Source organism: Wyeomyia smithii, chromosome 2, assembly GCF_029784165.1.
Source record: "Wyeomyia smithii strain HCP4-BCI-WySm-NY-G18 chromosome 2, ASM2978416v1, whole genome shotgun sequence".
In the NCBI taxonomy this organism is placed as follows: domain Eukaryota; kingdom Metazoa; phylum Arthropoda; class Insecta; order Diptera; family Culicidae; genus Wyeomyia; species Wyeomyia smithii.
The window spans coordinates 93,375,833-93,402,104 of NC_073695.1; the positions used below are offsets into that span (position 1 = coordinate 93,375,833).

Consider the following 26,272-nt stretch of genomic DNA (forward strand, 5'->3'; position numbering starts at 1 on the left):
TCCAGTCGGGTTGTTATCAAGAACCATTTTCACCGGGTTGTCGTCCGACATCCTAACGGCATGCCCAGCCCACCGTAGTCTCCCGATTTTCGCCGTTTGAACGATGAGTTCTCCCAGCAGCTGATGCAACTCGTGGTTCATCCGCCTCCGCCATGATCCATCTTCCATCTGCACTCCACCACAGATGGTACGCAACACCTTTCGTTCGAAAACCCCAAGGGCGCGTTGGTCCTCCACAAGCATAGTCCAGGTTTCGTGGCCGTAGAGGACTACCGGTCTGATCAGTGTTTTGTAGATGGTTAACTTCGTGCGGCGGCGGATTTTATTCGAGCGGAGTGTCCTCCGGAGTCCAAAGTAGGCACGATTTCCTGCCATAAGGCGTCGACGAATTTCTCTGCTGGTGTCGTTGTCAGCAGTCACCAGTGAGCTCAGGTACACGAACTCGTCTACCACCTCGATTTCATCACCGCTAATATGAATTCGTGGCGGGAGGTTGACACTGTCTTCTCTGGAACCTCTGCCTCTCATGTACTTGGTCTTCGATGCGTTTATGGCCAGCCTAATTCGTCCGGCTTCAGCCTTCAGTCTGATGTACGTCTCCGTCATCTTTTCAAGGGTTTGTGCTACAATATCAATGTCATCGGCGAAGCCAAAGAGCTGAACAGACCTTCTAAAAATCGTGCCACTCGTGTCGATACCAGCCCTACGTATCACACCTTCCAAAGCGATGTTGAATAGCAAGCACGATAATCCATCACCTTGCCGTAACCCTCTTCGAACTACGAACTACGCACATCACCCGATCCATCGTCGACTTGACCAACCGTGTCAGTTTATCCGGAAAGCCGTAATCGTGCATAATCTGCCATAGCTGGTCTCGAACGATTGTGTCGTATGCCGATTTAAAATCGATGAACAAGTGATGTGTGGGCACGTTATACTCACGGCACTTCTGTAGGACCTGCCGTACCGCGAATATTTGGTCCGTGGTGGCGCGGGCACCCATAAATCCCGCTTGGTATTGCCCCACGAATTCCCTTGCAAACGGTGATAGTCGACGGCACAGAATTTGAGAGAGTACCTTGTAGGCGGCGTTCAGCAACGTGATTGCGCGGTAGTTGCAGCAATCCAACTTGTCGCCTTTTTTGTAGATTGGGCACACTGTACCCTCCATCCACTCCTCCAGTACTACCTCCTCCTCCCAAATCTTGGCAATAACCCAGTGTAGCGCCTTAGCCAGTGATTCACCACCAGGCTTGTTGATACAATAGATTATCGTCGTTATCGACGATGACGATTGCGTCTTCAAACATTTACGTTATCGACGATAACGATATTTGCCTGACGTTATCAGCTCACTAACGTCTATCAGAGCAAGTTCGCTAGTGGCTATATTTCGGTTGCTGAAGCTGGCTTGATAACCAACAAAATAACCGCACCGAGCGTTGCTATTTACTTTTGGAAAATAACAACTCGAGGAAGGAAAAATTCGCGAGTAGGAACGAATTCATAAGTTTAGAAATTCAATAGCATCGAACCGATCCGTTGCTATTGGACCAAATGCAGCTTTGTTTGTGTTGCTATCCAAGACAGCAGCCAAAGTGAAAACAAACTGCGAATTCCTTTATCAGACGTTATTGATTCGATACCGTTCAGTAGCTCTCGTCCTTGGCAATAAAGAGAATGTCTGAAGACGTTAGCGTCATCGTTGATAACGATAGCAGACAGTATCGTTATCGGCGTTTACGATAAGTTATCGATTAACAACCTTGTTCACCACCGTGTTTTAACAGCTCGCTGGGGAGTTGGTCAGCTCCAGCGGCTTTATTGTTTTTCAGCCGGCCGATCTCCTCTCTAACCTCCTGGAGGTCAGGGGCTGGGATTCTGTCGTCATCTGCGCGTACACCGAGATCTACTACCACTCCGTCGTCCTCTGCTACATCGCCATTAAGGTGCTCATCGTAGTACTGCTTCCACCTGTCAATCACCTCACACTTGTTCGTGAGAAGGTTGCCGCCCAGGTCCCTGCACATGTCGGCTTGTGGCACATAGCCTTTGCGGGAACAGTTCAGCTTCTCGTAGAACTTTCGTGTGTCATTCGCACGGTACAGTGCCTCCATCGCCTAAATGGTAAATATGCTGCGGCAATAAATAAAATCCCAAGTTCAGTTTGAACTTCAATTCCCAAAGTTTCAATAACTTTCGCCTCAAGATGGGGAAGAGCACGATGTTTGATTCGGCGATGAATAACAATTGCAACTCCACCGCCGGAACCCTGAATCCTATCATATCTATGAACCACGTAATTGGGATCATATTTTAATTTTATGTTAGGTTTCAAAAATGTTTCAGTAATGATTGCAATATGCACATTATTTACTGTTAAAAAATTAAAAAGCTCATTCTCATTGGCCTTCAATGAGCGAGCATTCCAGTTTAATATTTTAATTGTTTTATTTAAAATCATTGCTAAATTTTAAATTAGAAACAATTTTAATAGTAAAATTTGTGCCTATTTGAATGGCTTCAAACATTGATTTTGCCTGCAACATGGCGTTCATAAGATCGAACATTGCCTGTTGCAAAAAAGAAAGGTTACCTGCCGTAATAGGCCCCAGGCAGTTGACATTAGAAAAAAATATTTTTGGCAGCAATATTAGCTGGAGTAATAGGTGTACAATTATTTTCTAGCGTGTTTTGCTTACCCATATTAACGGTCATTTTCGAACTACCAACACTAGGCGGTATAATGTTCGAACTACCTGTAACCTGTGCATAAGTTAAACGGGTATGCAAAGGAGTAGGTAAACTATGCGTCACTGGTACGCTTGGAGAATTTTGTTTTGAAGTTGGTTTTAATTGAGAAATTGAATTTTGTTTACCTTGCCTTGCCTTAACAGTTGCTAAACGGACTAAATGTTATGTTTTAAATGTTCGGTATAGTTGTGCTGTTGGCTACCAAAAATTTGTTATTCAGAATAAATAATAAATCCAGCAGAAATTATCAAGGTGTATTTTTTTAATGTAAACAAATAATAAGTTCGAATGAAAAAGGTTGAGTCCCACCGCTAGGTGGATTAATTCGTTTTTTTTTTTAATTTTAAATGATGATGAACAATTTGAAAAAATAAATAAGAAATTAGCTATGCACAATGACAAAGCAAATTAAATCTTACCATTTTGAGGAAAAACTGAAACCGATCCGAACAGCTGGAAACAATGCAACCTGGAAGAAAAGAAAAAGAAAAATAATTTTTTTTGGATAGACACATTACTAAAAGAATTGATCATTTCAAATGCTACCGTTACTTTCCGTTAGGTGTATGTATCAAGTACTGTTAGGTCATATTTATACTACTTTCATTGAGATTCGCTGGAAGTTGAGCTTGAATGTGTTAAATTTGGTCAAATATCCCAGTTTATCCCGAAATATCTGGTATTCAAAAAAAATATATTTTTTTCACTCAATAAAAAAATAATTGAAATTTAAGGACCAGTTTCAACAGCGCTAATTGAAGCTAATTACACACTACCAGTCGTGCTACCTTTCTCGCCAGGACGTCAACACTCAATATTTACAATCCCTTAACACGGTAGCCGATGCCAACGCCGGCATGACGCAAATCTTATCAGCAAACCAATTATCCAATTGGCGAAGATTGTTCCAGGCTAATATTTGTCGACAAATTGATTTCCCGTCAAGGTTTAGTATAATTACTCTGTTATTCACTCTGCTCTCTGCTGTTCAGTCCAGTACACTTGGTTTGCCAGCAAGGAAGGCGAAGTTTACTGCACATTTCAATCACTACAGTCTAAGCGCATTGTCAACACATTTTGGAGGACGACAATAGCCAACATAATTCTGGAAAAGTTGAGTACGAGCCTATTATTGCTGCAGCCGATGGTTTGAAATTAATAAATAAGTAAGAGGCTTTAGAGGAACGGGCGTCAGCTGAAGCACTCGATTTGTGTGTTTATTTCGCTATATAATACCAAGACAAGCCAGGAGGTATTTCTTTAGGTTGGAGACACTTTGTTGTCAATAATTGAGCGCGTAATGCGATAATGGACCTGTCAAGGTTGCTACACCAGGATGCGATAGAATTTGATGCCGGCACCGCTGACGTTCGGCGCTCTCTGATGTTAATTGACGCGATAACAAAAAGGTGCCATCGTTGTGGACGCAATCACTTTGCTCTTTACCAAGTCGAAAAAACGAGACCGTTTACCGGACCGTTTACTTTTTTTCACGAACTAATTTCATTTTTTGTCATATGACTTACATTTTCAGTTTAGTAAAGCGGGCAATGTATGCAGTTTGCGAGGATGCGAAAATGAACGGGAATAGAAGGTGTGACTTTTAGGCTTAGAAAAATTTTCCCTCGTCCAGGCGGGACTCGAACCCGCAATCTACGTTGTCTCCGGCAAGGTGTTTTGGCCAATTAAACTACTGGGAAAGGTATAAATAGTTCAAAACCAAAGTCGAATCACCCTCTACTATTGTGTTCCCGTATCTCAGCACGCCAACGATGAACTGCACACACTGCCCGGTGGGAGTTTATTTTTGTAACTGAGAGAGTGATCTCTTCACGCACACAGTGTATAACGACTTATTATATCTACAGTGGCGCAAGCGATGAGACACGTCAGTTGCTGGCTAGACTCCGAACGCGTATCAAGGAAGAGCTCCGTTGGCTAAATTTTACTTTTTTTTACGAACTAATTTCATTTTTTGTCATATGACTAACATTTTAAGTTTAGTAAAGCGGGCAATGTATGCAGTTTGCGAGGATGCGAAAATGAACGGGAATAGAAGGTGTGACTTTTAGGCTTAGAAAAATTTTCCCTCGTCCAGGCGGGACTCGAACCCGCAATCTCCGTTGTCTCCGGCAAGGTGTTTTGGCCAATTAAACTACTGGGAAAGGTATAAATAGTTCAAAACCAAAGTCGAATCACCCTCTACTATTGTGTTCCCGTATCTCAGCACGCCAACGATGAACTGCACACACTGCCCGGTGGGAGTTTATTTTTGTAACTGAGAGAATGATCTCTTCACGCACACAGTGTATAACGACTTATTATATCTACAGTGGCGCAAGCGATGAGACACGTCAGTTGCTGGCTAGAATCCGAACGTGTATCACGGAAGAGCTCCGTTGGCTAAATTTTACTTTTTTCACGAACTAATTTCATTTTTTGTCATATGACTTACATTTTAAGTTTAGTAAAGCGGGCAATGTATGTAGTTTGCGAGGATACGAAAATTAGCCAGTAGTTCAATTGGCCAAAACACCTTGCCGGAGACAATGTAGATTGCGGGTTCGAGTCCCGTCTGGACGAGGGAAAAATTTTCTAAGCCTAAAAGTCACACATTCTATTCCCGTTCATTTTCGCATCCTCGCAAACTGCATACATTGCCCGCGTTACTAAACTTAAAACGGACCGTTTATTAAAAAAAAAGAACTTTAAAACACAAACATAGGAAAATCAAAGTAATTATGATAAATGAATAAATAAATCGTTTAATACTTCAAGTAGAATAATTTGAGTAAACATTGGGCAGTATAAAACAGTTATTAAGGCAGCCGATTATTTTCCAAAAACATTATTACACTGTTCTACCCTCATATACTCGATATTCATCTTATCAGCTGTCGTATATTGTTTAGCAAATAGAAACATTAACACCACAGGAGTAAAATGATAACGAGTGTGGAAGCATCGGTGCAAACCTAATATCGTAAATCAACGTTATGCAGAAAGAATAAATACACTAATGGATAAAGCAATTAGAGCACATATCAGTCGTTGACTATTTTGCAAACCACAACACAGACAATTTCAGTAAATTTTTTCACATTCATTACCACCTCGATAAAATGACAAAAGATTGCTACAAACAACCAAGACAGCGAATGTGACTATAGTCACGCGGTAGAAATCGTAAACAATTTTATTATCATATAGTCGTGGAGAAAATGTACCCTTATGCTTGTCAACTGCCGGTTTTCTTTTCTAAGAACGTCGAACGGTGTCATATTTTGCTCTCTAAGTCACTCGACTATCTGGAAGGTGTTGGTTTCAATTTGTAGACCAATCAATCATTAGCATGCTTTATTTATAACGTAAATGTCCTAGTTAATGATATTAAATATTATCGTGATGGAAGACTTATAAACCTAAAGTATAAAATCTACTCTTCCACTGAAGATTATTAATTCTCCAAAATTGTTATATTTATTAAGACTATAATAAATGAATGGCAGTAGGTTAATTACAAACGCAAAGAGCACCATTATTCACAAGCAAGGAATAAGTTTTTCACTCATAGGTGTCATATTAAATCGCGGTACCCTACGCCCAGCGTTAAAATTTGTAACGCAAAAATATAATACAGATATTGCAGACAGGGAGTATATAAATACCACACAATTCACGACCATGGCAATATTGATTCAATCTTATCGATTGTTGAATGAAAGCGATTTGTATATTGTGAGCGATGTATTTGAGCATTCCACACGATTTCGCAAATCGATCCTGCACGATCTTGAGAAACTCGACTGAAAACTACGCTTTTACCAAATGAGTTATTTCACACTACCAGCTTGTCAAATTCGTCGACGCCTTATGGCAGGAAATCGTGCCTACTTTGGACTCCGGAGGACATTCCGCTCGAATAAAATCCGCCGCCGCACGAAGTAAACCATCTACAAAACACTGATCAGACCGGTAGTCCTCTACGAAACCTGGACTATGCTCGTGGAGGACCAACGCGCCCTTGGGGTTTTCGAACGAAAGGTGTTGCGTACCATCTGTGGTGGAGTGCAGATGGAAGATGGATCATGGCGGAGGCGGATGAACCACGAGTTGCATCAGCTGCTGGGAGAACCACTCATCGTTCAAACGGCGAAAATCGGGAGACTACGGTGGGCTGGGCATGTCGTTAGGATGTCGGACGACAACCCGGTGAAAATGGTTCTTGATAACAACCCGACTGGAACAAGGCGACGGGGCGCGCAGCGAGCAAGGTGGCACGATCAAGTGGAAGACGACCTGCGGGGCCTCCGCAGACGACATGGCTGGCGAGCTGCAGCCATGGACCGAGTTGAATGGAGACGACTTCTTCGAACAGCAAGGGACACTTCGGCCTGGAGCTGATTGGTAAGGTAAGTAGCTTGTCATTTTGGGTCGCGCCCTAATTTCTGTTAGAATTTGAAAAACATTTTTTTTTTTGTGAAAATGCATTAAATGTTACTAAACAGATTCAACATGGAAAATGAGTTTCGCTTCCACGGCACTTTTAATTCTATTGCACTAAGCGTAATTAAATACCGGTGTGATGACGGCGAATAAGTGATGGTCACTGTGGAGCACTGAGCTCAGGACACCACAGTATGAACAATTAAAAATGCCATTCCTGCGGGGCAGCACTGAATAGAACGACCGCCTGCGACGGCACTTCTCAATTATCACCCTATCGCTGGGGTACGTATGAGAAAATCGTCCCAAAATTTGCATTTTTATTGGAGCTGGTCAGCGCCAGGTTTCCTGCGGAGGGGCATCCAGCAACAACCTTTGCGGTTATCTTTGATAAATCTACTTCCAACGAAAGAGGGGGCATAGGCCTGCGAATTGACACATGCGTTCGGGTATCGGAACAGCTCGAGTGACTTACTTAATTGGTGGGCGGAACGTAATCGGAATATCAAGTGTCGCTATGCAAATTTACGACATCCCTGAGTTGATTGATGATTCTGTTGGGTAACGTATGTATGTGCAATGTGACAATGAATTTTTTGCCTTCCTCCTAGAAAGGTATAGCAATCACTGGAAAAACCAAAGGTATAAAAGTGCTTCAAAGTGTCGAATCTCGTATATCAATCGACTTAGTTTGACGAGCTGAGCATTTTCTGTATGTGTGCGTATGCGTATGTGTGTGTGTGTGTATGTGTGTGTGTGTGTAACGCTCTCCCAATCTCACTCGATTTTCTCAGAGATGGATGGACCGATCTTCATGAAATTAATTGCAAATGAGAGGTCTAGTTGCCCCATAAGACCTATTGAATTTCATTGCAATCGGATTTTTAGTTTAGAGGTTATGTTCAAAAATGTGAAAATCACGAAACATCATTATCTCAGAAACTACTCAACCGATTTTAACAAAATTAGTTTTGAATGAACGACCTATTTAAAAAACCCTTAACTTTTAAGTTTCATGAAGATTGAACGTGCGGTTCAGAAGTTATTTAAAGAAACGTGTTCTGGAGAGTGTTTAATCTCACTCATGTTTCTCAGAGATGGCTGAACCGATTTTCATCAAATCAGTGTCAAATGGAAGGAAAATCTAGTTGCCCCATAAGACCCTATTGATTTGTTTTGCAATCTGACTATTACTTTGCCTGTTATGTTTAAAAATGTGAAATCCAGCTATGAAAAGGAACATGTTCCGAAGACTACTCAAACTCACTCACTTTTCTCAGAGATGGCTGAACCGATTTCCAGGAAATTAGTGTCAAATGGAAGGTCTAGCTGCCTCATAACACCCTATTGAATTTCAATGTAATCGGACTGTAACTTCGTCTGTAAAGTACCAGAATGTGAAAATCACGAAACTTCATTATCTCAGAAAGTACACAACCGATTTGAACAATATTGGTACCAAATGAACGGGCTAGTTAAAGGTTAATTGATGAATTTTATAGTGATTAAACACGTGGTTCAAAAATTGTGAAAAGAAACATGTTCCGGTGACTTTTCAAATTCACTCGTTTTCCCGAAAATGGCTGGACTAAATTCAACAATCTGAGTGTCAAACGAAAAGTTTGGCTTTCCTATCCAGCTTTCCACGAGCGGTAATGGCGGACAGTGCACGCAGCCCTTTTTGACGTTTTCTGTAGGTCAGGGAATTTTCAATCGCAGTAACGGAGTGAAAAACATAAAATTTTTGCAACGTAGCATAGCAACTTTAATAAACAGTTTTGTTTATTATGATCCGCGCATGTGCACGACGAAATCTAAATAACAAAACGCCCATTGTTTGTTGAAATTGCTACGCTACGTTACGATGATGTTATATTTTCTACTCCGTTACTGCGATTGAAAATTCCCTGACCTACAGAAAACGTCAAAAAGGGCTGCGTGCACTGTCCGCCATTACCGCTCGTGGAAAGCTGGATAGGTTCCTATTTTATTTGACTATAATCGTATTTTTATTCCACCCGTTATGTATTAAATTATAAAAACAACGGAAGTCTATTATCTCAAAGATCACACGACTTATTTGAACATATCTAGTGTCATTTGAACAGGTTGTCTCTCAAACTCACAAGTAAGAAACTTCATTGCAATTTAATATGTGGTTCAAAAGTTATGAAAAGAAATGAAATTCAAAGACTATTTAAAACTGTGACTGCTTTGATCAGAACACATGGCCTCAACAAAATTTAAATTTTGTATTGTGCTATTCGTACGTTCCCGGTATTGCTCGTGATTGAAGTGTACGAAATTCAAAGTCATTTATTTTATTTCGCTATTTCTTCAGCACGAATATTTTACTCCTAATTATTTATTTTTTTTTTTACTTTCTGCCTTTCTCCTAGAAAGGTATAGCAATCACTTGCAAAACCGAAGATATGAAAGTACTCCTAAGGGCCGATTGGCATATATCACTCGACTCAGTCCGACGAGCTGAGCTTTTTCTGTATATATATATATATATATATATATATATATATATATATATATATATATATATATATATATATATATATATATATATATATATATATATATATATATATATATATATATATATATATATATATATATATATATATATATATATATATATATATATATATATATATATATATATATATATATATATATATATATATATATATATATATATATATATATATATATATATATATATATATATATATATATATATATATATATATATATATATATATATATATATATATATATATATATATATATATATATATATATATATATATATATATATATATGTATGTGTTTGTGTGTGTGTGTGTGTGTGTATGTGTAGATTTTTATTTTCACTCACTTTTCTCAGAGATGGCTGGACCGATTTTAATGAAATTATATGCAAATGAAAGTTCTAGTTGCCCCATAAGACCCTAATAAATTTCATTGTAATTGGATTTTTATTTTAGAGGTTTTGTATAAAAATGTAAAAATCACGAAACATCAATATCTCAGAAACCACACAACCGATTTCAATATAACTTGTATCAAATGAACGGGCTATTTTAAAAACCCTTAACTTTTGAATTTTATATAGATTGAACATGTGGTTCAAAAGTTATGAAAAGAAACGTCTTCTGAAGACTGTTTAATTTCACTAATGTTTCTCAGAGACGGCTGGACCGATTGCCACAAAATCAGTGTCAAATAGAAGGTCTAGTTACCCCATAAGACCCTATTGATTTGTTTTGCAATCGGACTATTACTTTGCCTGTTATGTTTAAAAATGTGAAATCCAGCTACAAAAAGGAACATATTCCGGAGACTACTTGAACTCACTCACTTTTCTCAGAGATGGCTGAACCGATTTCCACGAAATAAGTGTCAAATGGAAGGTCTAGCTGACTCATAACACCCTATTGAATTTTACAGTAATCGAACTGTAATTTCGTCTGTAATGTACCGAATTGTGAAAATTACGAAACTTCATTATCTCAGAAAGTACACAACCGATTTGATCAATTGTATTATCAGATGAACAGGCTAGTTAAGGGTTAACTGATGAATTATGATTGAACACGTGGTTTCAAAGCTGGCTGCCCTATACATTCCCATTTCATTTGATTATAATCGAACTAAGCAACCGTTATGTATTAAATTGTTAATGAAACAACGAAATTCTATTATCTCAAAGATTACACGACTTATTTGAACATTACTAGTGTCATACGAACGAGTCATCTCTCAAACTTACAAATAACAAACTTCATAACAATTTGATATGTGGTTCAAAAGTTATGGAAAGAAAAGAAATTCAAAGGCTATTTAAAACTATACCTGCTTTGATCAATATATGTGGCCACAATATAATTTAAATGTGCTATCGTACCATTTGAATGTTCCCGGTATCGCTCGTGATTGAATTGTTCGAAATTAAGAATCATTACTTTTATTTCGCTATTTATTGAGCATTTACATTTCGTCAAATTTCATATTTTATACTTGAATTACAACATCATTATTTTGAACCAAAAAAGTAAATACACATTTATTGGATTGAAGCGTTCATGTAAATCTGTTTTTACAAATAATAAGTTTGAATGAAAAAGGCTGGGTCTGAGCGATAGGTGGTTTAATTTAGGTTTTTTCCAATAGGAGCCTAATATAAAATAGGCGATGTGTGTTGTTCATTTGTGTGGCTTTGTAGATTTCCGAGACTCCGATCGTCAATCTTCATTTTCTACTCGCGAGTACACGCAAGGCGCATGAAGGTTTAAAATTTCCTCTCTCTTTCCCTTTCTTTTTTTCTTTCTATCAGATTCTTTCTTTTGATCTCTTTTTCTGTTTCACCATATCTTTTTGCCTTTCTCCTAGAAAGGTATAGCAATCACTGGAAAAACCAAAGGTAGAAAAGTGGTCCCAATGGCCGAATGTCATATACCACTCGACCCCTTTCGACGAACTGAGCATTTTCTGTATGTATGTTTGTGTGTGTGTATGTGCAACTTTTTATTCTCACTCACTTTTCTCAGAGATGGCTGGACCGATTTTCATAGAATTAATTGCAAATGAGAGGTCTAGTTGCGCCATAGGTTGCTAATGAATTTCATTTTAATCAGATTTTCAGTTTAGAGGTTATGTATCAAAATGTAAAAATCACGAAACATCAATATCTCAGAAACCACACAACCGGTTTCAATAAAACTGATTTCAAATGATTGGGCTGTCTCCAGAACTCTTAACTTTTGAATTTCGTTATGTTTGAACTTATGGTTCAAAAGTTATGTAAAGAAAAATTATCTTGAGGTTGTTTAAACTCACTCATTTTTTTCAGAGATGGCTGAACCGATTTTCACAAAATTAGTGTCAAATGAAAGGTCTAGTTGCCCCATAGGTTACTATTGAATTTCATTGCAATCGGATTGTAACTGTGTCCGTTGTTCATAAAAATGTGAAATCACATAATGAAAGTAATCATGTTGACTTTCTCCTAACGGTCACTGGTTAATTAAAAGGTAGAAAAATGATCCAAATGGCCAAATGTCATATACTACTCGACTCAGTTCGACGAATCGAGCATTGTCTGCATATATGCATGTATAGGTGTATATGTTTGTGTGTGTATGTGCACCTTTTTTTCGCACTCACTTTTCTCAGAGATGGTCTGACCGATTCTTTCTATTTTGGTGTCAAATGAAGGGTCTATTAGCCGCTTAGGTTGCTATTGAATTTCATTGTAATCAAACTTTTAGTTTTCGCGCTGCGTCAGAATGTGAAAAACGCTGTTATATCTCAGAAGCTATGAACATTGTTGAATTCAAATAAATGGGCTTTTAAACCCTTAAACAATGAATTTCATAATGTTTAAACATGTGGTTTGAAAGTTATAGAAAGAAACGTAACCCGCAGACTGTTCAAAACTATAGCTACGATCGAAATATGTGGCCTCAACATCATTTAAATTTGATATAGTACTATTTAAATGTTTGCGGCCTTGCTCGGGAATGAAGTTGAAATTGCCTTTCTCCTAGAAAGGTATAGCAATCACTGCAAAAACTAAAGGTATAAAAGTGCTCAAAAGGGCCGAATGTCGTATACCACTTGACTCAGTTCGACGAGCCGAGTATTCTCTGCATGTGTGTGTGTGTAACGCTCTCCCAATATCACTCACATTTCTCAGAGATGGTTGACCCGATTTCCACAGAATTAGTATCAAATGAAAAGTCTAGCTGCCTCATAACACCCTATTGAATTTTGCTGTAATCGGACTGTAACTTCGTCTGTAAAGTATCGAAATTATCTTAGAAACTACACAACCGATTTGACTGATTAACTGGGTTAACTGATGAATTATGATTGAACACGTGGTTTCAAAGTTTGGCTGCCCTATACGGTACCTTTTCATTTGATTTTCTAACTAACTAATGTTCAGAGCAAACAAAATTCATTTGATTTTAATCAAACTTAAGCAACCGTTATGTTTTAATTTGTAAAACAACGAAAGTCTATTATCTCAAGTATTACACGACTTATTTGAACACAACTAGTGTAATACAAACGATTCATCTCTCAAACTTACAAATAACAAACTTCATAGCAATTTGATATACTGTTCAAAAGTTTTGGAAAGAAAAGAAATTCAAAGACTATTCAACACTATACCTGCTTTGATCAATATATATGGCCTCAACATGATTTAAATGTGGTATCGTACTATCTGAACGTTCCCGGTATCGCTCGTGATTAAATTGTTCGAAATTAAGAGTCATTTCTTTTATTTCGCTATTTCTCAAGCGCTAACATTACGTCAAATTTCATATTTTTTACTTTAATTACAACATGGATTTTTTAGAACCCAAAGAGTGAATATATCTTTATTGGATTTAAGCATTCATGTAAATCTATTTTTACAAATAATAAATTTGAATGAGAAAGGCTGAGTCTGACCGCTAGGTGGATTAATTTAGGTTTTCTCTTTTCTATTTCTCTCTAACTCTATTTTCAACTCTCTGTTTCTCTCTCTTCATTTGTTACACGCTTTATTTGCATGACAGACACAAAAAAGACATGCCTGAAGCAGTGTGAACATGATTGGTCTTATTTGAAAGGTTACATAACCTAGTTGCTAACTATTGAGTAATATAGTGAACAGTAATTTTCTTGAAGAAAAGAATCGTATAAACATTGTAACTCGTTTTTATCAAAATATGAACGCCTGTTCATATTTTGCAGTGCATAATAAGATACATAACCACAATTTCAAGCAATTCAACGATTTCAACGAACTAAATCTCTTACAATCTTCGTGAATATTGAACTTCTATTCAAAAAGGCTAGTGGGAAAATATGAACTAGCATGATAATGGAATTTTAGTTACAAGATGCATTAGACGTATCAACTGCTTACTAAACTCAGTTACATAAGTTCAAAAGAAACTAAGGAAAAATCGACTTCTCATCATTTCAGAGCTATAAATGTGTTCTATTTTGCAAATTTATAATCAATGCTTAGAATATAGTAACGCATAAGTTAATGAATTTGAATATAATATAGTATAGCAAAGGAATGTTCCATTGCTAGATGAATCAAATCTGATTGTTGTTATTAATAAACTTGACAGTTTATGACAATGTTATAGTAGTAAAAAATTTAATTGGCTGGATGTACTTTTGTAGTACTCAACTCATTGAGAACTGATTTTGGACATAACAAGATTAGCTAGAAACAGAGAAATTAGATTCGACCCATTTTTGTAAAATTGAACAAAATCTATACACGCCAACTTAGAACATCCCTTCTCAATATATTTTGGTATTTATTCCCCTTGTTTTTACATAGAATTTCATCGTCACATAGTTGTATGAAATAACACTGTGTTGGTTATTTTCATAACGACTTTTTAATAAACAAACACCCAAATTTAATCAAGTTTTGCGCTTTCACGAGAAACTATTCAGAATAAAACCATCAAACATTACTTTGAACGACAACAACGAGAAAAAAATCCTAGAGCACAAATTGAACAACTGAATTGAACAAATGCCCATATAAATTCTTTTTTTTTGCAAGGACCGTGGACATTACACAACCCCCTTAAGCGCGACGGTGGCTTAAGCGCGACTCTCATGCGAGAGACCACCCACCACGATTAACGATTGCCCGAGACCTTTGGCAGAAGGTTCCTTTTTTATCCCTATCCTAGGGAGGGGAAGCAAGTTGGCAGACTCAAAACTCTCGCTGTGCTCCGCAGACACCTGCGTCGGAAAGCCTGACTGACGCGACGACTTCGGCATCCTAACACACGGTGTTTGACCCCACACACACTACACAAGGGGGTTTTTTCATCCCGGGTAAAGCCTCAACTTCCCACTCGACTGCCTATCAGCGAATCGGGAGTTGCCTTATATGTGTACTTGATACAACCCGCGTAAAAAAATCGTGTAAATTTCGGTATCCGCGTAAAAAAAACCGCGTAAATTCCGGAATCCGAGTAAAGAAATTCCGGAATTCGCGTAATAAAAAATACCGCGTAAATTCCGGAATCAGCGTAACAAAACGCGTAAGTTCCGGAATCCGCGTAAATTCCGGAATTCGCGTAAAAAACCGCGTAAATTCCGGACTCTCCGTAAAAATAGCCACGTAAAAAACCCGCGTAATAAACCTGCGTAAAAAGTGACCTTAGTGTATTGTAGTTTTTTAGCCATTTTGGTGCCCGTAGCGAGTTCGGAAGTGCGACAAAAGACCGCAGGATAATTGCCCGCCGGGGTCGTCGCTTTTACGATTGCTTACAGGGAAACTACATTCAAGTCTCTGAAGACTTTACGCTCTTCCGACTCGACTAGAAGTACCATGGAACGGGGTGAAAATGATCAATTTTTATAACAATTTCCAATTAACTAGCTTCATGTACATTTTTCCCGAAATAGTATAATTTTGAAACAATTACTGGTATGTGCTCCAGTAAACCTCTATGGCTATTGGTGAAATTTCTATTGTCTACTTCATGAAATAAATTCGATAATTCTATAAGGTACTATGAGGTAAATTGGGGTGAAATTGATCACCATTGAAATCCATACATTCTTTTGGCAATGTGCTTTTTTTCGATATGCTAAAGATAAATGATTATTTCTGTACTGAAAAATATCATTTACAGCTAAATAAATTTATTTTTATTTTATTTTTCTTCATTTACAGCTAGTTTGGAAACAAAAATAACGATATTTCAGGTTAAAATTTGTTTATTTTGGTTCACGAGCTGCTTGTTGCTAAATTTGCTCTTATTTGATCGTCGTTAGACCGATTTCAATTCGGTTTGTTGCAAAAGCTCAAAAACTAGCTTTGAAATTAAAATACTTGTGGTTTCCTGCGAATTCATCAGTATTTCTTTAATGGTATGGAATGATTATTGTTGAAAATTATATTTTTTGAGCTTTAATCAAACTTTACTCACTTCTCCAAATTTAACGTATTTAACCCTCAACTAAGATTACTTTAAGTAAACTAAATACTTTTTTTGTTATTTGAAAACTTGTTTGATCAAATTTGATTGAGTTTTGACTGAGTTAGAAGAATTTTTCGAAAATATGAAAAATTGCACCGGGCATGCAAGGGTTAACTTTGACAGGTATGTGAATCATGCAAAAGTTGCGTTTAAGGACACGTTAACATTGCCTAGTGTTGTGAGTGCAATATCTTTTGATTAGTATTTTTTATCACGAATTTTCAGGTGATTAATTTCACCCCACTGATCAATTTCACCCTATTCCACGGTACCAAGATTTACAGAAACGACTAAAAAGTTATAATCATTCTTTTTTTCAGTTTAAATTTAACCCTTTAGTGCCACGTTTAGACGGGCTTCAGTCAAACCTCTAAAAAGCTTCAATAAAATGTTTATAATGCCAATGTCCTCGAGGGTCTTCATCAACTTCGTAAAAAGTTTAGGAAATTTGGAATGGATTTTATCTACAGTCTACAGAAATAACCAAATTAAAAGAAGATTGGGTTCTACTAAAGACACTGTTGACAAAATGCATAGGGCAGGTTGTGATAAGGAATACATTGGCCAACCAAAAGAAATTTAGACATTCGTTTTAAGGGACATACTTCAGAACTCATAAAAGCTAAAAAATACTCGGAAAAGGGAATAACTCACCATTTCAGATCTAAAATAGCCGAACATAATTTCCATGAAGTTTACGCTACGACTACCGATTATATTAGTCTAGTTTGATCCGTAACATCCCCTTGTAAATTAGATGTCGCATAAAATTTAGAAATTTTCAAACAAAACCCAGCAACTCTTCTTAACAGAGATCAAGGTAATCACTTCTCAGCAGTCCATTTCCAAGTATCACTTCAGATCTTCCTGATTTGCCTCCATAATGCACAAAGTCATGACACAAGCAGTTCCGCAAAAGGAAAAAGTCTTCGTGTCATATGCAGTCGATTGCAGAAAAGTTTAGATATTTTTTCTTCCTACTTGCAAAAGTGGAAAATCTCTCCCAATGCTTCTAAAACTCAAATGATAATTTTTCCGCATAAGCCTAGGACTTCTTTCCTCAAGCCAAACAATAATCACGTTGTCAAGATGAATAGGGTTATTTTAAGTTGGTCTGACAAGGTTAAGTACGTGGGACTAATTTATGATAAAAAACTTATTTTTAAAGAGCACGTTGAAAGTATACAAGCCAAGTGCATCAAATATACGAGATGTTTATATCCTCTCATTAACAGGAATTCTAAACTTTGTTTAAAGAACAAACATTTGATTTACAAACAAATTTTCAGACCAGCAATGCTTTATGCTGTACCGATCTGGTCAAGTTGCTGTTCAACAAGGAAGAAAACGCCCCAAAGGATTCAGAATAAAATTCTGAAAATGATTTTGAAGCGTCCTCCTTGGTTTGGTACACTCGAATTACATAGACTTACTGGTGTTGAACCATTAGAAGCTATGTCAAATAAAATTATTAACAACTTTCGACAAAAATCGTTGCAATCCTCAATTGCTACGATAAGTTCTCTTTATAGCCAATAAGTTAGCAATTAAGTTAGTTGTAAGTTTACTTCCCCTTTTCTGACAAGTAGGTTTAAATCCCTACTAATGATAAGTCCTAATTGCGAAAGCAAACAAATCCTAACAATTAAAATTACAAATTTCTAACAGTGTTGAGAAGTCACCATTTGTGATTGGACACACATACTCATTATTTACTAATATTTATCATAAATACTTAAGCTACTAACAAATCCCCCCCTTTAAAAAAAAAGTCGCTAAGTAAGCGCCGTAATACGTATTTGCAAGTGATAAGTGAAAAGTGATAGAAATGAAAAGTGAAATAGATTAAAAGTGTAATGTACAGTGTAAAGATTCTATCGAAATTAAAGAATTCTTTCACACAGTTGTAATATCGGGTTCGATACCCGATCCTTTTCGAGCGATATTGTTGCTATATGTTCGAGGGAAATTTATACCTAATCCTTGCATTTTCTTTTTTTCTAGCCCTTTATGCGGTTTTAGAATGTTCGTTTTTTTCCTCAACGTGTCACTTGAAATTATACCCAAAATTATTTGGGATTTAAGTAGATTTTCCAAGCACAAACTTTTCTATACCTTTTTCTACATTTTGAAATTTTTATGGGTTGATTTGGGATAAATTTTTGGCAGTAGTTCTCCTAATGCTCAATTCAATTGATTTTACTGTTTCCCTGAGAACTTGTTGAACTGGAAGAGAGAAGACAATGTTTTTTTAACTTTGATTATAACTGTTTATAATGGGGTTAGTAAGTTTAGCAGGAATCCCGATAGAGGTCGTCGACTTCGGGGTAGACCCCGCACTCGTTGGATGTGTACTGTTGACGAGGATGCACGCGAAATAGGTGTTAGGGGCGATTGGAGGATAGCAGCCCAAGACCCAGGGACATGGCGACGTATTCTGGATTCGGCACTGGATCGATAATCGGTCTGTCGCCTTAAAAGTAAAGTAAGTAGTAAGTTGGCTGCTCGGAGTGTTTTCATGCGTTTTAAGTTAAATTTGGTGTATTTGTTTTTTTTTTAAGTCTTTTAACTTGTAGAAAAGTTTTCATTTTTCCAAATTCTACAGAAGATTTTAGCCATAACGCACTAACTGTTGAATCCTTTTAGTTTTTTGTCTTTTATAATTACATGAATTTTGTGCTATGTTTTGACTATTTCTTGTTTGATCTCTAATTTTGTTTTTCTAAAAGTAATTTAAGAGTAGATTTTGGAGTCTGTTGTGTTGTTTTTCTCGCGTTAAGAAGTTTTTTTTAAGGGGGGGAATTTGTTAGTAGCTTACATATTTATGATAAATATTAGTAAGTAATGAGTATGTGTGTCCAATCACAAATGGTGACTTCTCAACACTGTTAAAAATTTGTAATTTTAATTGTTAGGATTTGTTTGCTTTCGCAATTAGGACTTATCGTTCGTGGGGATTTAAACCTTCTTGTCAGGAAAGGGGAAGTAAACTTATAACTAACTTAATTGCTAACTTATTGGCTATAAAGAGAGCTTATCGTAGCAATTTGACATAGCTTCTAATGGTTCAACACCAGTAAGTATACGTAATTCGAGTGTACCAAACCAAGGAGGACGCTTCAAAATCATTTTCAGAATTTTATTTTGAATCCTTTGGAGCGTTTTCTTCCTTGTTGAACAGCAACTTGATCAGATCGGTACAGCATAAAGCATTGCTGGTCTAAAAATTTGTTTGTAAATCAAAAGTTTGTTCTTTAAACAAAGTTTAGAATTCCTGTTAATGAGAGGATATAAACATCTCGTATATTTGATGCACTTGGCTTGTATACTCTCAATGTGCTCTTTGAAAATAAGTTTTTTATCGCGTTAAGAAGTGTTGTCAAGTATTCAAAGCATATCTTGTTATTATATATTTTTTAGTTTCTTCTAGACTATGAAGGCGTTTCAAGTATTTGGATTAATTTGCTAGTTTGAAAATAAGTTCTTAATTTTTCTGGATCAATTAATATGAGATCAACATTCTAGCACTTTTATAAACAAAAACTTCCAGCAATATTGGCAAAATTCATTTGTTTACTTCCGATCTTTTGGTGCGTTTCTCAGCCCTTTTATGAGATACTTTTCATCTATGACTTTTCTAGTATAGATGATTTCAAGCTGAATTTGGAAGAATTTTTATTATTTGATTTGCTCACTTTTATTATTTTAATCACCAAATAAACCACAGAAACGAACGAATTTTCCTTTGTAAAAAAAATCCACATGAACAAAGAGGGAGGGGATGGGGGTATGAATGACAACAATAGTCTATGAGGGGGGACAATTTTTTCTGTCCGCTTGAATTGTGGATGGTCCCTTACATGTTTTCTACTGCATTTAAATATAGCGTTTTAATCGACTCAAACTTACTTCGTGTATAATCTAACTGTCGAAATGAATTTTGAATCCCATACTAGAAGAGGCTGTCAGTGTCACTAGGATCGTAGAACTAACCGTACAATCGTTCTGTAAAAAGAGTTAGCTACGAAGTCTGTGCCAAACAAGTTCTAGTTTTTACCAAAAAATTTCATTCAAGTTTAGTTTAGGGGATCGCAAAATTCTGTGAAGTATCAATGTTTATGAGTTTATGGATGAAACAGAAACATTGAAAACTCTGGGGGGCTCTGGCAGCACGGCTATCGTCAGCACGTGCGAATTCTCTGCTTAGTAATAGTTTACATTTCAAGTGTTCTTTCATCATTCATCATTCGGAATCGTCTCGTAAAATGGTCCATAGCCGTGTAGGGTCGATTCTGTTTCGCTCAATCTGTGGATCGTCCCATCTCGGTGCTCTGATTTTTCCACTTTTTGCGTGAACTTAAGGATGGTCATTTTGGATGACTTTATGCGGTGAATGGTTATAGAAAAGAGCGACACGTCTGTGCAAGCGCTGCAATGGTATTGTAATAACTAATTTCCATTCATCTTTTCAGCCGCAGAAAGGCTGAACTGTGACAATCATGTCATGATATGTCATGAATTTGTCTCAAAAAAGTTCATCACTTTTTTTAGGGAACACAATATAACGGACACTTTCCATATGTTTTTCTAATCCGTTTTTTTGCGCTTTGCGTTGAAAATTTGAAATTTTCAGCTATGAAAGGCAGCCAATCTAGATCTTCTTAGCATGCCCTAATGCTTCTCATAGTATTTTCAAATTCATTTTTATTTATCTCACCTAATTTGTACATGATCGTATCTATATTGTTACCTTATTCCAATTAAATCATGGTCATATCACTTATCAAAGTGAATCCTAATGAAAAAATACACCCCACTAACGAAAACTCCCTTCCGTAGTCTTTGTAGGGATGCTGCAGAGGTAGGTCTCTAACAACTTGAAATTCTTAGTTCCAAGAGAAACGGGATCGAAAAATTAGCGTTTAAAATTTGGAACAAGTCTTTGTGAAATAAAACTTAACCGTATTTGCCATCGTTTGACATCAAAATTTCGAAATGAAAAATTCATTTGCCGGTGTTGCACGAAACCGACAATATCCCCACCTGACTACAAGGACCGGCACCGTGATTAGTCTAAAAAAATCGGGTCATTGAATGATGATGTGGGAAGGAATTACCACTCCCAGTCGGTCTTTCAGTTGATTCATTGTACATCTTGTGTGGCTCGAACCCAATACGGAGTTTACGGAACTTAGGATCCATCTGCTATGAAAATTTCATAATATCCGATGCAATATTTTTAAAGATATGTCTATTTTAAAAGAATATTGACCTAAATTTCAAATGACAATAACAACTTCAAAACTTACCCTAATTCAATAAAAATTGGAAAATCAACTTCCCGAGTGAAACTCTTGAAGTTTTTAATACTTATTTGAAAAAATTAGACATCGCGATTTTTAGTGATCCGTTTCACGAATTCTGACCCTATAGCAACCATTGATATGTACAGTCAGAACTAAGCTAAGCTAAGAAACAGCTACATTAAAAACTCTTGGTTGTAGGTTTTGGTTGGAAGGAACTTAAAATAAAAATTTCCGATTCACTCGGACGTCATCTGCATGAAAAATTCGTAGGTTATTACCCAGGCATGGTGGAATATAAGTTCACAATACCCGAATAAGGGTAAAAAAAACTGCCCTTTTATGAGATACTTTTCATCTATGACTTTTCTAGTATAGATGATTTCAAGCTGAATTTGGAAGAATTTTTATTATTTGATTTGCTCACTTTTATTATTTTAATCACCAAATAAACCACAGAAACGAACGAATTTTCCTTTGTTAAAAAAATCCACATGAACAAAGAGGGAGGGGATGGGGGTATGAATGACAACAATAGTCTATGAGGGGGGACAATTTATTCTGTCCGCTTGAATTGTGGATGGTCCCTTACATGTTTTCTACTGCATTTAAATATAGCATTTTAATCGACTCAAACTTACTTCGTGTATAATCTAACTGTCGAAATGAATTTTGAATCCCATACTAGAAGAGGCTGTCAGTGTCACTAGGATCGTAGAACTAACCGTACAATCGTTCTGTAAAAAGAGTTAGCTACGAAGTCTGTGCCAAACAAGTTCTAGTTTTTACCAAAAAATTTCATTCAAGTTTAGTTTAGGGGATCGCAAAATTCTGTGAAGTATCAATGTTTATGAGTTTATGGATGAAACAGAAACATTGAAAACTCTGGGGGGCTCTGGCAGCACGGCTATCGTCAGCACGTGCGAATTCTCTGCTTAGTAATAGTTTACATTTCAAGTGTTCTTTCATCATTCATCATTCGGAATCGTCTCGTAAAATGGTCCATAGCCGTGTAGGGTCGATTCTGTTTCGCTCAATTTGTGGATCGTCCCATCTCGGTGCTCTAATTTTTCCACTTTTTGCGTGAACTTAAGGATGGTCATTTTGGATGACTTTATGCGGTGAATGGTTATAGAAAAGAGCGACACGTCTGTGCAAGCGCTGCAATGGTGTTGTAATAACTAATTTCAATTCATCTTTTCAGCCGCAAAAAGGCTGAACTGTGACAATCATGTCATGATATGTCATGAATTTGTCTCAAAAAAGTTCATCACTTTTTTTAGGGAACACAATATAACGGACACTTTCCATATGTTTTTCTAATCCGTTTTTTTGCGCTTTGCGTTGAAAATTTGAAATTTTCAGCTATGAAAGGCAGCCAATCTAGATCTTCTTAGCATGCCCTAATGCTTCTCATAGTATTTTCAAATTCATTTTTATTTATCTCACCTAATTTGTACATGATCGTATCTATATTGTTACCTTATTCCAATTAAATCATGGTCATATCACTTATCAAAGTGAATCCTAATGAAAAAATACACCCCACTAACGAAAACTCCCTTCCGTAGTCTTTGTAGGGATGCTGCAGAGGTAGGTCTCTAACAACTTGAAATTCTTAGTTCCAAGAGAAACGGGATCGAAAAATTAGCGTTTAAAATTTGGAACAAGTCTTTGTGAAATAAAACTTAACCGTATTTGCCATCGTTTGACATCAAAATTTCGAAATGAAAAATTCATTTGCCGGTGTTGCACGAAACCGACAATATCCCCACCTGACTACAAGGACCGGCACCGTGATTAGTCTAAAAAAATCGGGTCATTGAATGATGATGTGGGAAGGAATTACCACTCCCAGTCGGTCTTTCAGTTGATTCATTGTACATCTTGTGTGGCTCGAACCCAATACGGAGTTTACGGAACTTAGGATCCATCTGCTATAAAAATTTCATAATATCCGATGCAATATTTTTAAAGATATGTCTATTTTAAAAGAATATTGACCTAAATTTCAAATGACAATAACAACTTCAAAACTTACCCTAATTCAATAAAAATTGGAAAATCAACTTCCCGAGTGAAACTCTTGAAGTTTTTAATACTTATTTGAAAAAATTAGACATCGCGATTTTTAGTGATCCGTTTCACGAATTCTGACCCTATAGCAACCATTGATATGTACAGTCAGAACTAAGCTTAGCTAAGAGACAGCTACATTAAAAACTCTTGGTTGTAGGTTTTGGTTGGAAGGAACTTAAAATAAAAATTTCCGATTCACTCGGACGTCATCTGCATGAAAAATTCGTAGGTTATTACCCAGGCATGGTGGAATATAAGTTCACAATACCCGAATAAGGGTAAAAAAAACTGCTAGCCCCGCAGTTGTACTGTACGTTACCGGTTAGGGGCCGTATGGATATCCGCATGGTCATATTTTTAACAATCATTATAACAACCAAAAATTTCCTGCTTTCTGCAGGAGGTCATATTCCAAAACGGAATATAGAGCCTGGAAAATAATCTAAATAAATTAGATTTGCTTTAGTCTAGTTCATTTGTGAATGAAGCGCCACAGTATGTACTAACATTGTTTTATTTTGTTTCATTGCCAAATTTAAACTAACAAATGTGTTGTTTTGTCTTGATATTTCTTACTTTACATTACTATAACATTAGAACTTGTTTCGCCGATTTTTTTTTATATTGCCTAAGGCTCCACTTCCGGTGTTCAACGTCAGAAATACAAAGCGTCATTTATTCATTTTGAAAATGCGAACGCAAACACTTCCGGTCGGGCACACTTCACTACACCGGTAGTATGCGCAAATACGACACGAATGTTATTTCGCACCAAACCAAACAACTTTGCATCTTCCAAGAACTCAGCAGTCTGTCTGTTACTTATGTACACTAGACCGATGTTACTCATCTGTCTAGCTACGTCACATAAACAGCAAGCTATCATACCCTAGCGCAAGAATGCAGTGTTGCTGCTTCTATTGATATGTTTTGTTCCCCATATTTATACTACAATTCTGTGCTAGAATAGTAAATGGAATCCAGAACGACGTTCAGATATTCGCTGTATCGATTACAAGTGTGTCTTACCGAATAGATAGACATTATTGTTTATAATGTTTTTTGTAAGTGAATGCTGCAGAAATTTTGTCTACGTCGCTTTTAATGAAAGTATGCACTCATTGGATCTATCAACACTCGAAGTTAAATACCAAATGTATTTATTTAACTATATCAATGCTTTGTATGGATGAACATATTGTACAAATTCCCTTTAAAACAATGAAATAACCGCAATGAACATATGGTGGGTGCACAAAATTACATCTTTACTGAACGCGGCTAATACAACAATAACAGTGCGCTTTGATTTGACCGGCCGGTGCGCTTCGCTTCCGCCCGGAGGGGGCTGCTGCCAATCAGCGTGGATTGGATCTTAGCACAAGTGTGCGTATGGATATAAACAGCCTGATAGGGAAGTAGCTGGCAACAGCCAGGAATTGAGCTTCAATTGTGTCTAAATTGCTTCGTCGCGGGTTTCAAATTGCGCAAGATGATGTTGATGTTGATATGGTGATGAAGTTTACGTGTGTGACTCACTCTGTGCAACGTAAAAGCAACTGAAGGAAGCTATTACATGCTCAGTGTCGAGGCTGGAAAATAAATTATTTCAAAGTAGGTATCGTTTTATGATTTCAACACGTTCTTGAATCCAGGAGCTGCACTTTTGCGATTGTGTACATGCCTGCATCGAGAAACCCTATGGAGTGATAATCACTCGGTGATTAAGTTGCTGTTAGACGGTGATTTTGAATAGCGATAAGAACATTTTAGAGATCATTATCCGCTGTCGAAGCACTAAATGAATACGATGCATTATGGCACGCATCGCTGAATCATTTCAATTATTTGTTCTTCCACAGTCAGGTTTGATTTATAAAATTTTCATCAAATAGGACTAGCGGCTATCACACTCCACGTGGATAGCTAAGGGCTACGGAAGGGGGGATGGTGAATATCCATAGTCCATTTTTTTTTAGAATTTACATGGGTGCTTGTCCACGGGGAGGGGGGAGGCTCACATCGTCAAAAATATGTCCATGTGGGATGTGGATGGCCCCTTAGTCAGTGTGATAAAATATGATTTACTGCTATGTACATCGAGTGGCATCTCCGTCATACCCATAAAACGGGTTTAGCTAGGTTGAATTTATGATTTGTTGAAAAAGCACTGAAAAATGCAAAATTATTATTTAGAATTTATATATTGTACTAAAATACTTCTCCGAATGTATCTAATTACATTCGAATGAATATGACACTAATGAGAACTAAGGTGAAAAATCCTGGCTACAGTATGTTGAATATCTATTACAGAATCACTTGCGTCTTTACATCTTATCTTTCAGCGCAGATAACTGTACAGGAAAAATTTGGCCCTTTTATCTAGCCAACCTTCATTGATATAGTGGATAGCACAGCACAATGAACCGCAAGTTTATCGCTATTTATCTGCTCAAGATAAGTTTATTTATTTAATGAGTAGGAGCATTGACCAGCATTGACCCTATTGGATTGATGAGAGAATATTAAGCTTACTACAACAATATAAAAAAACTTCAGCTAAATTGTCTCAAAACAAATCGTAAATTTATTCAGGTGTTTACAATTTGGAAAATGGTTCAGCTTAGAAGCAACCTTTTATGCAAAATA

The 26,272-nt window shown here is 36.9% G+C and overlaps 1 protein-coding gene across 2 annotated transcripts in view; it reads right to left on the reverse strand.

Moving 5' to 3' along the window:
- The window catches only part of LOC129721106 (uncharacterized), a 173,723-nt gene that overhangs the window by 51,537 nt on the left and 95,914 nt on the right, over window positions 1–26,272 (reverse strand). For both annotated transcript variants that reach the window (XM_055673262.1, XM_055673260.1), the window contains one exon: window positions 3,177–3,226. The gene's annotated coding sequence lies outside the window, so the exon portion shown is untranslated. The remainder of the gene's footprint in view (window positions 1–3,176; window positions 3,227–26,272) is intronic.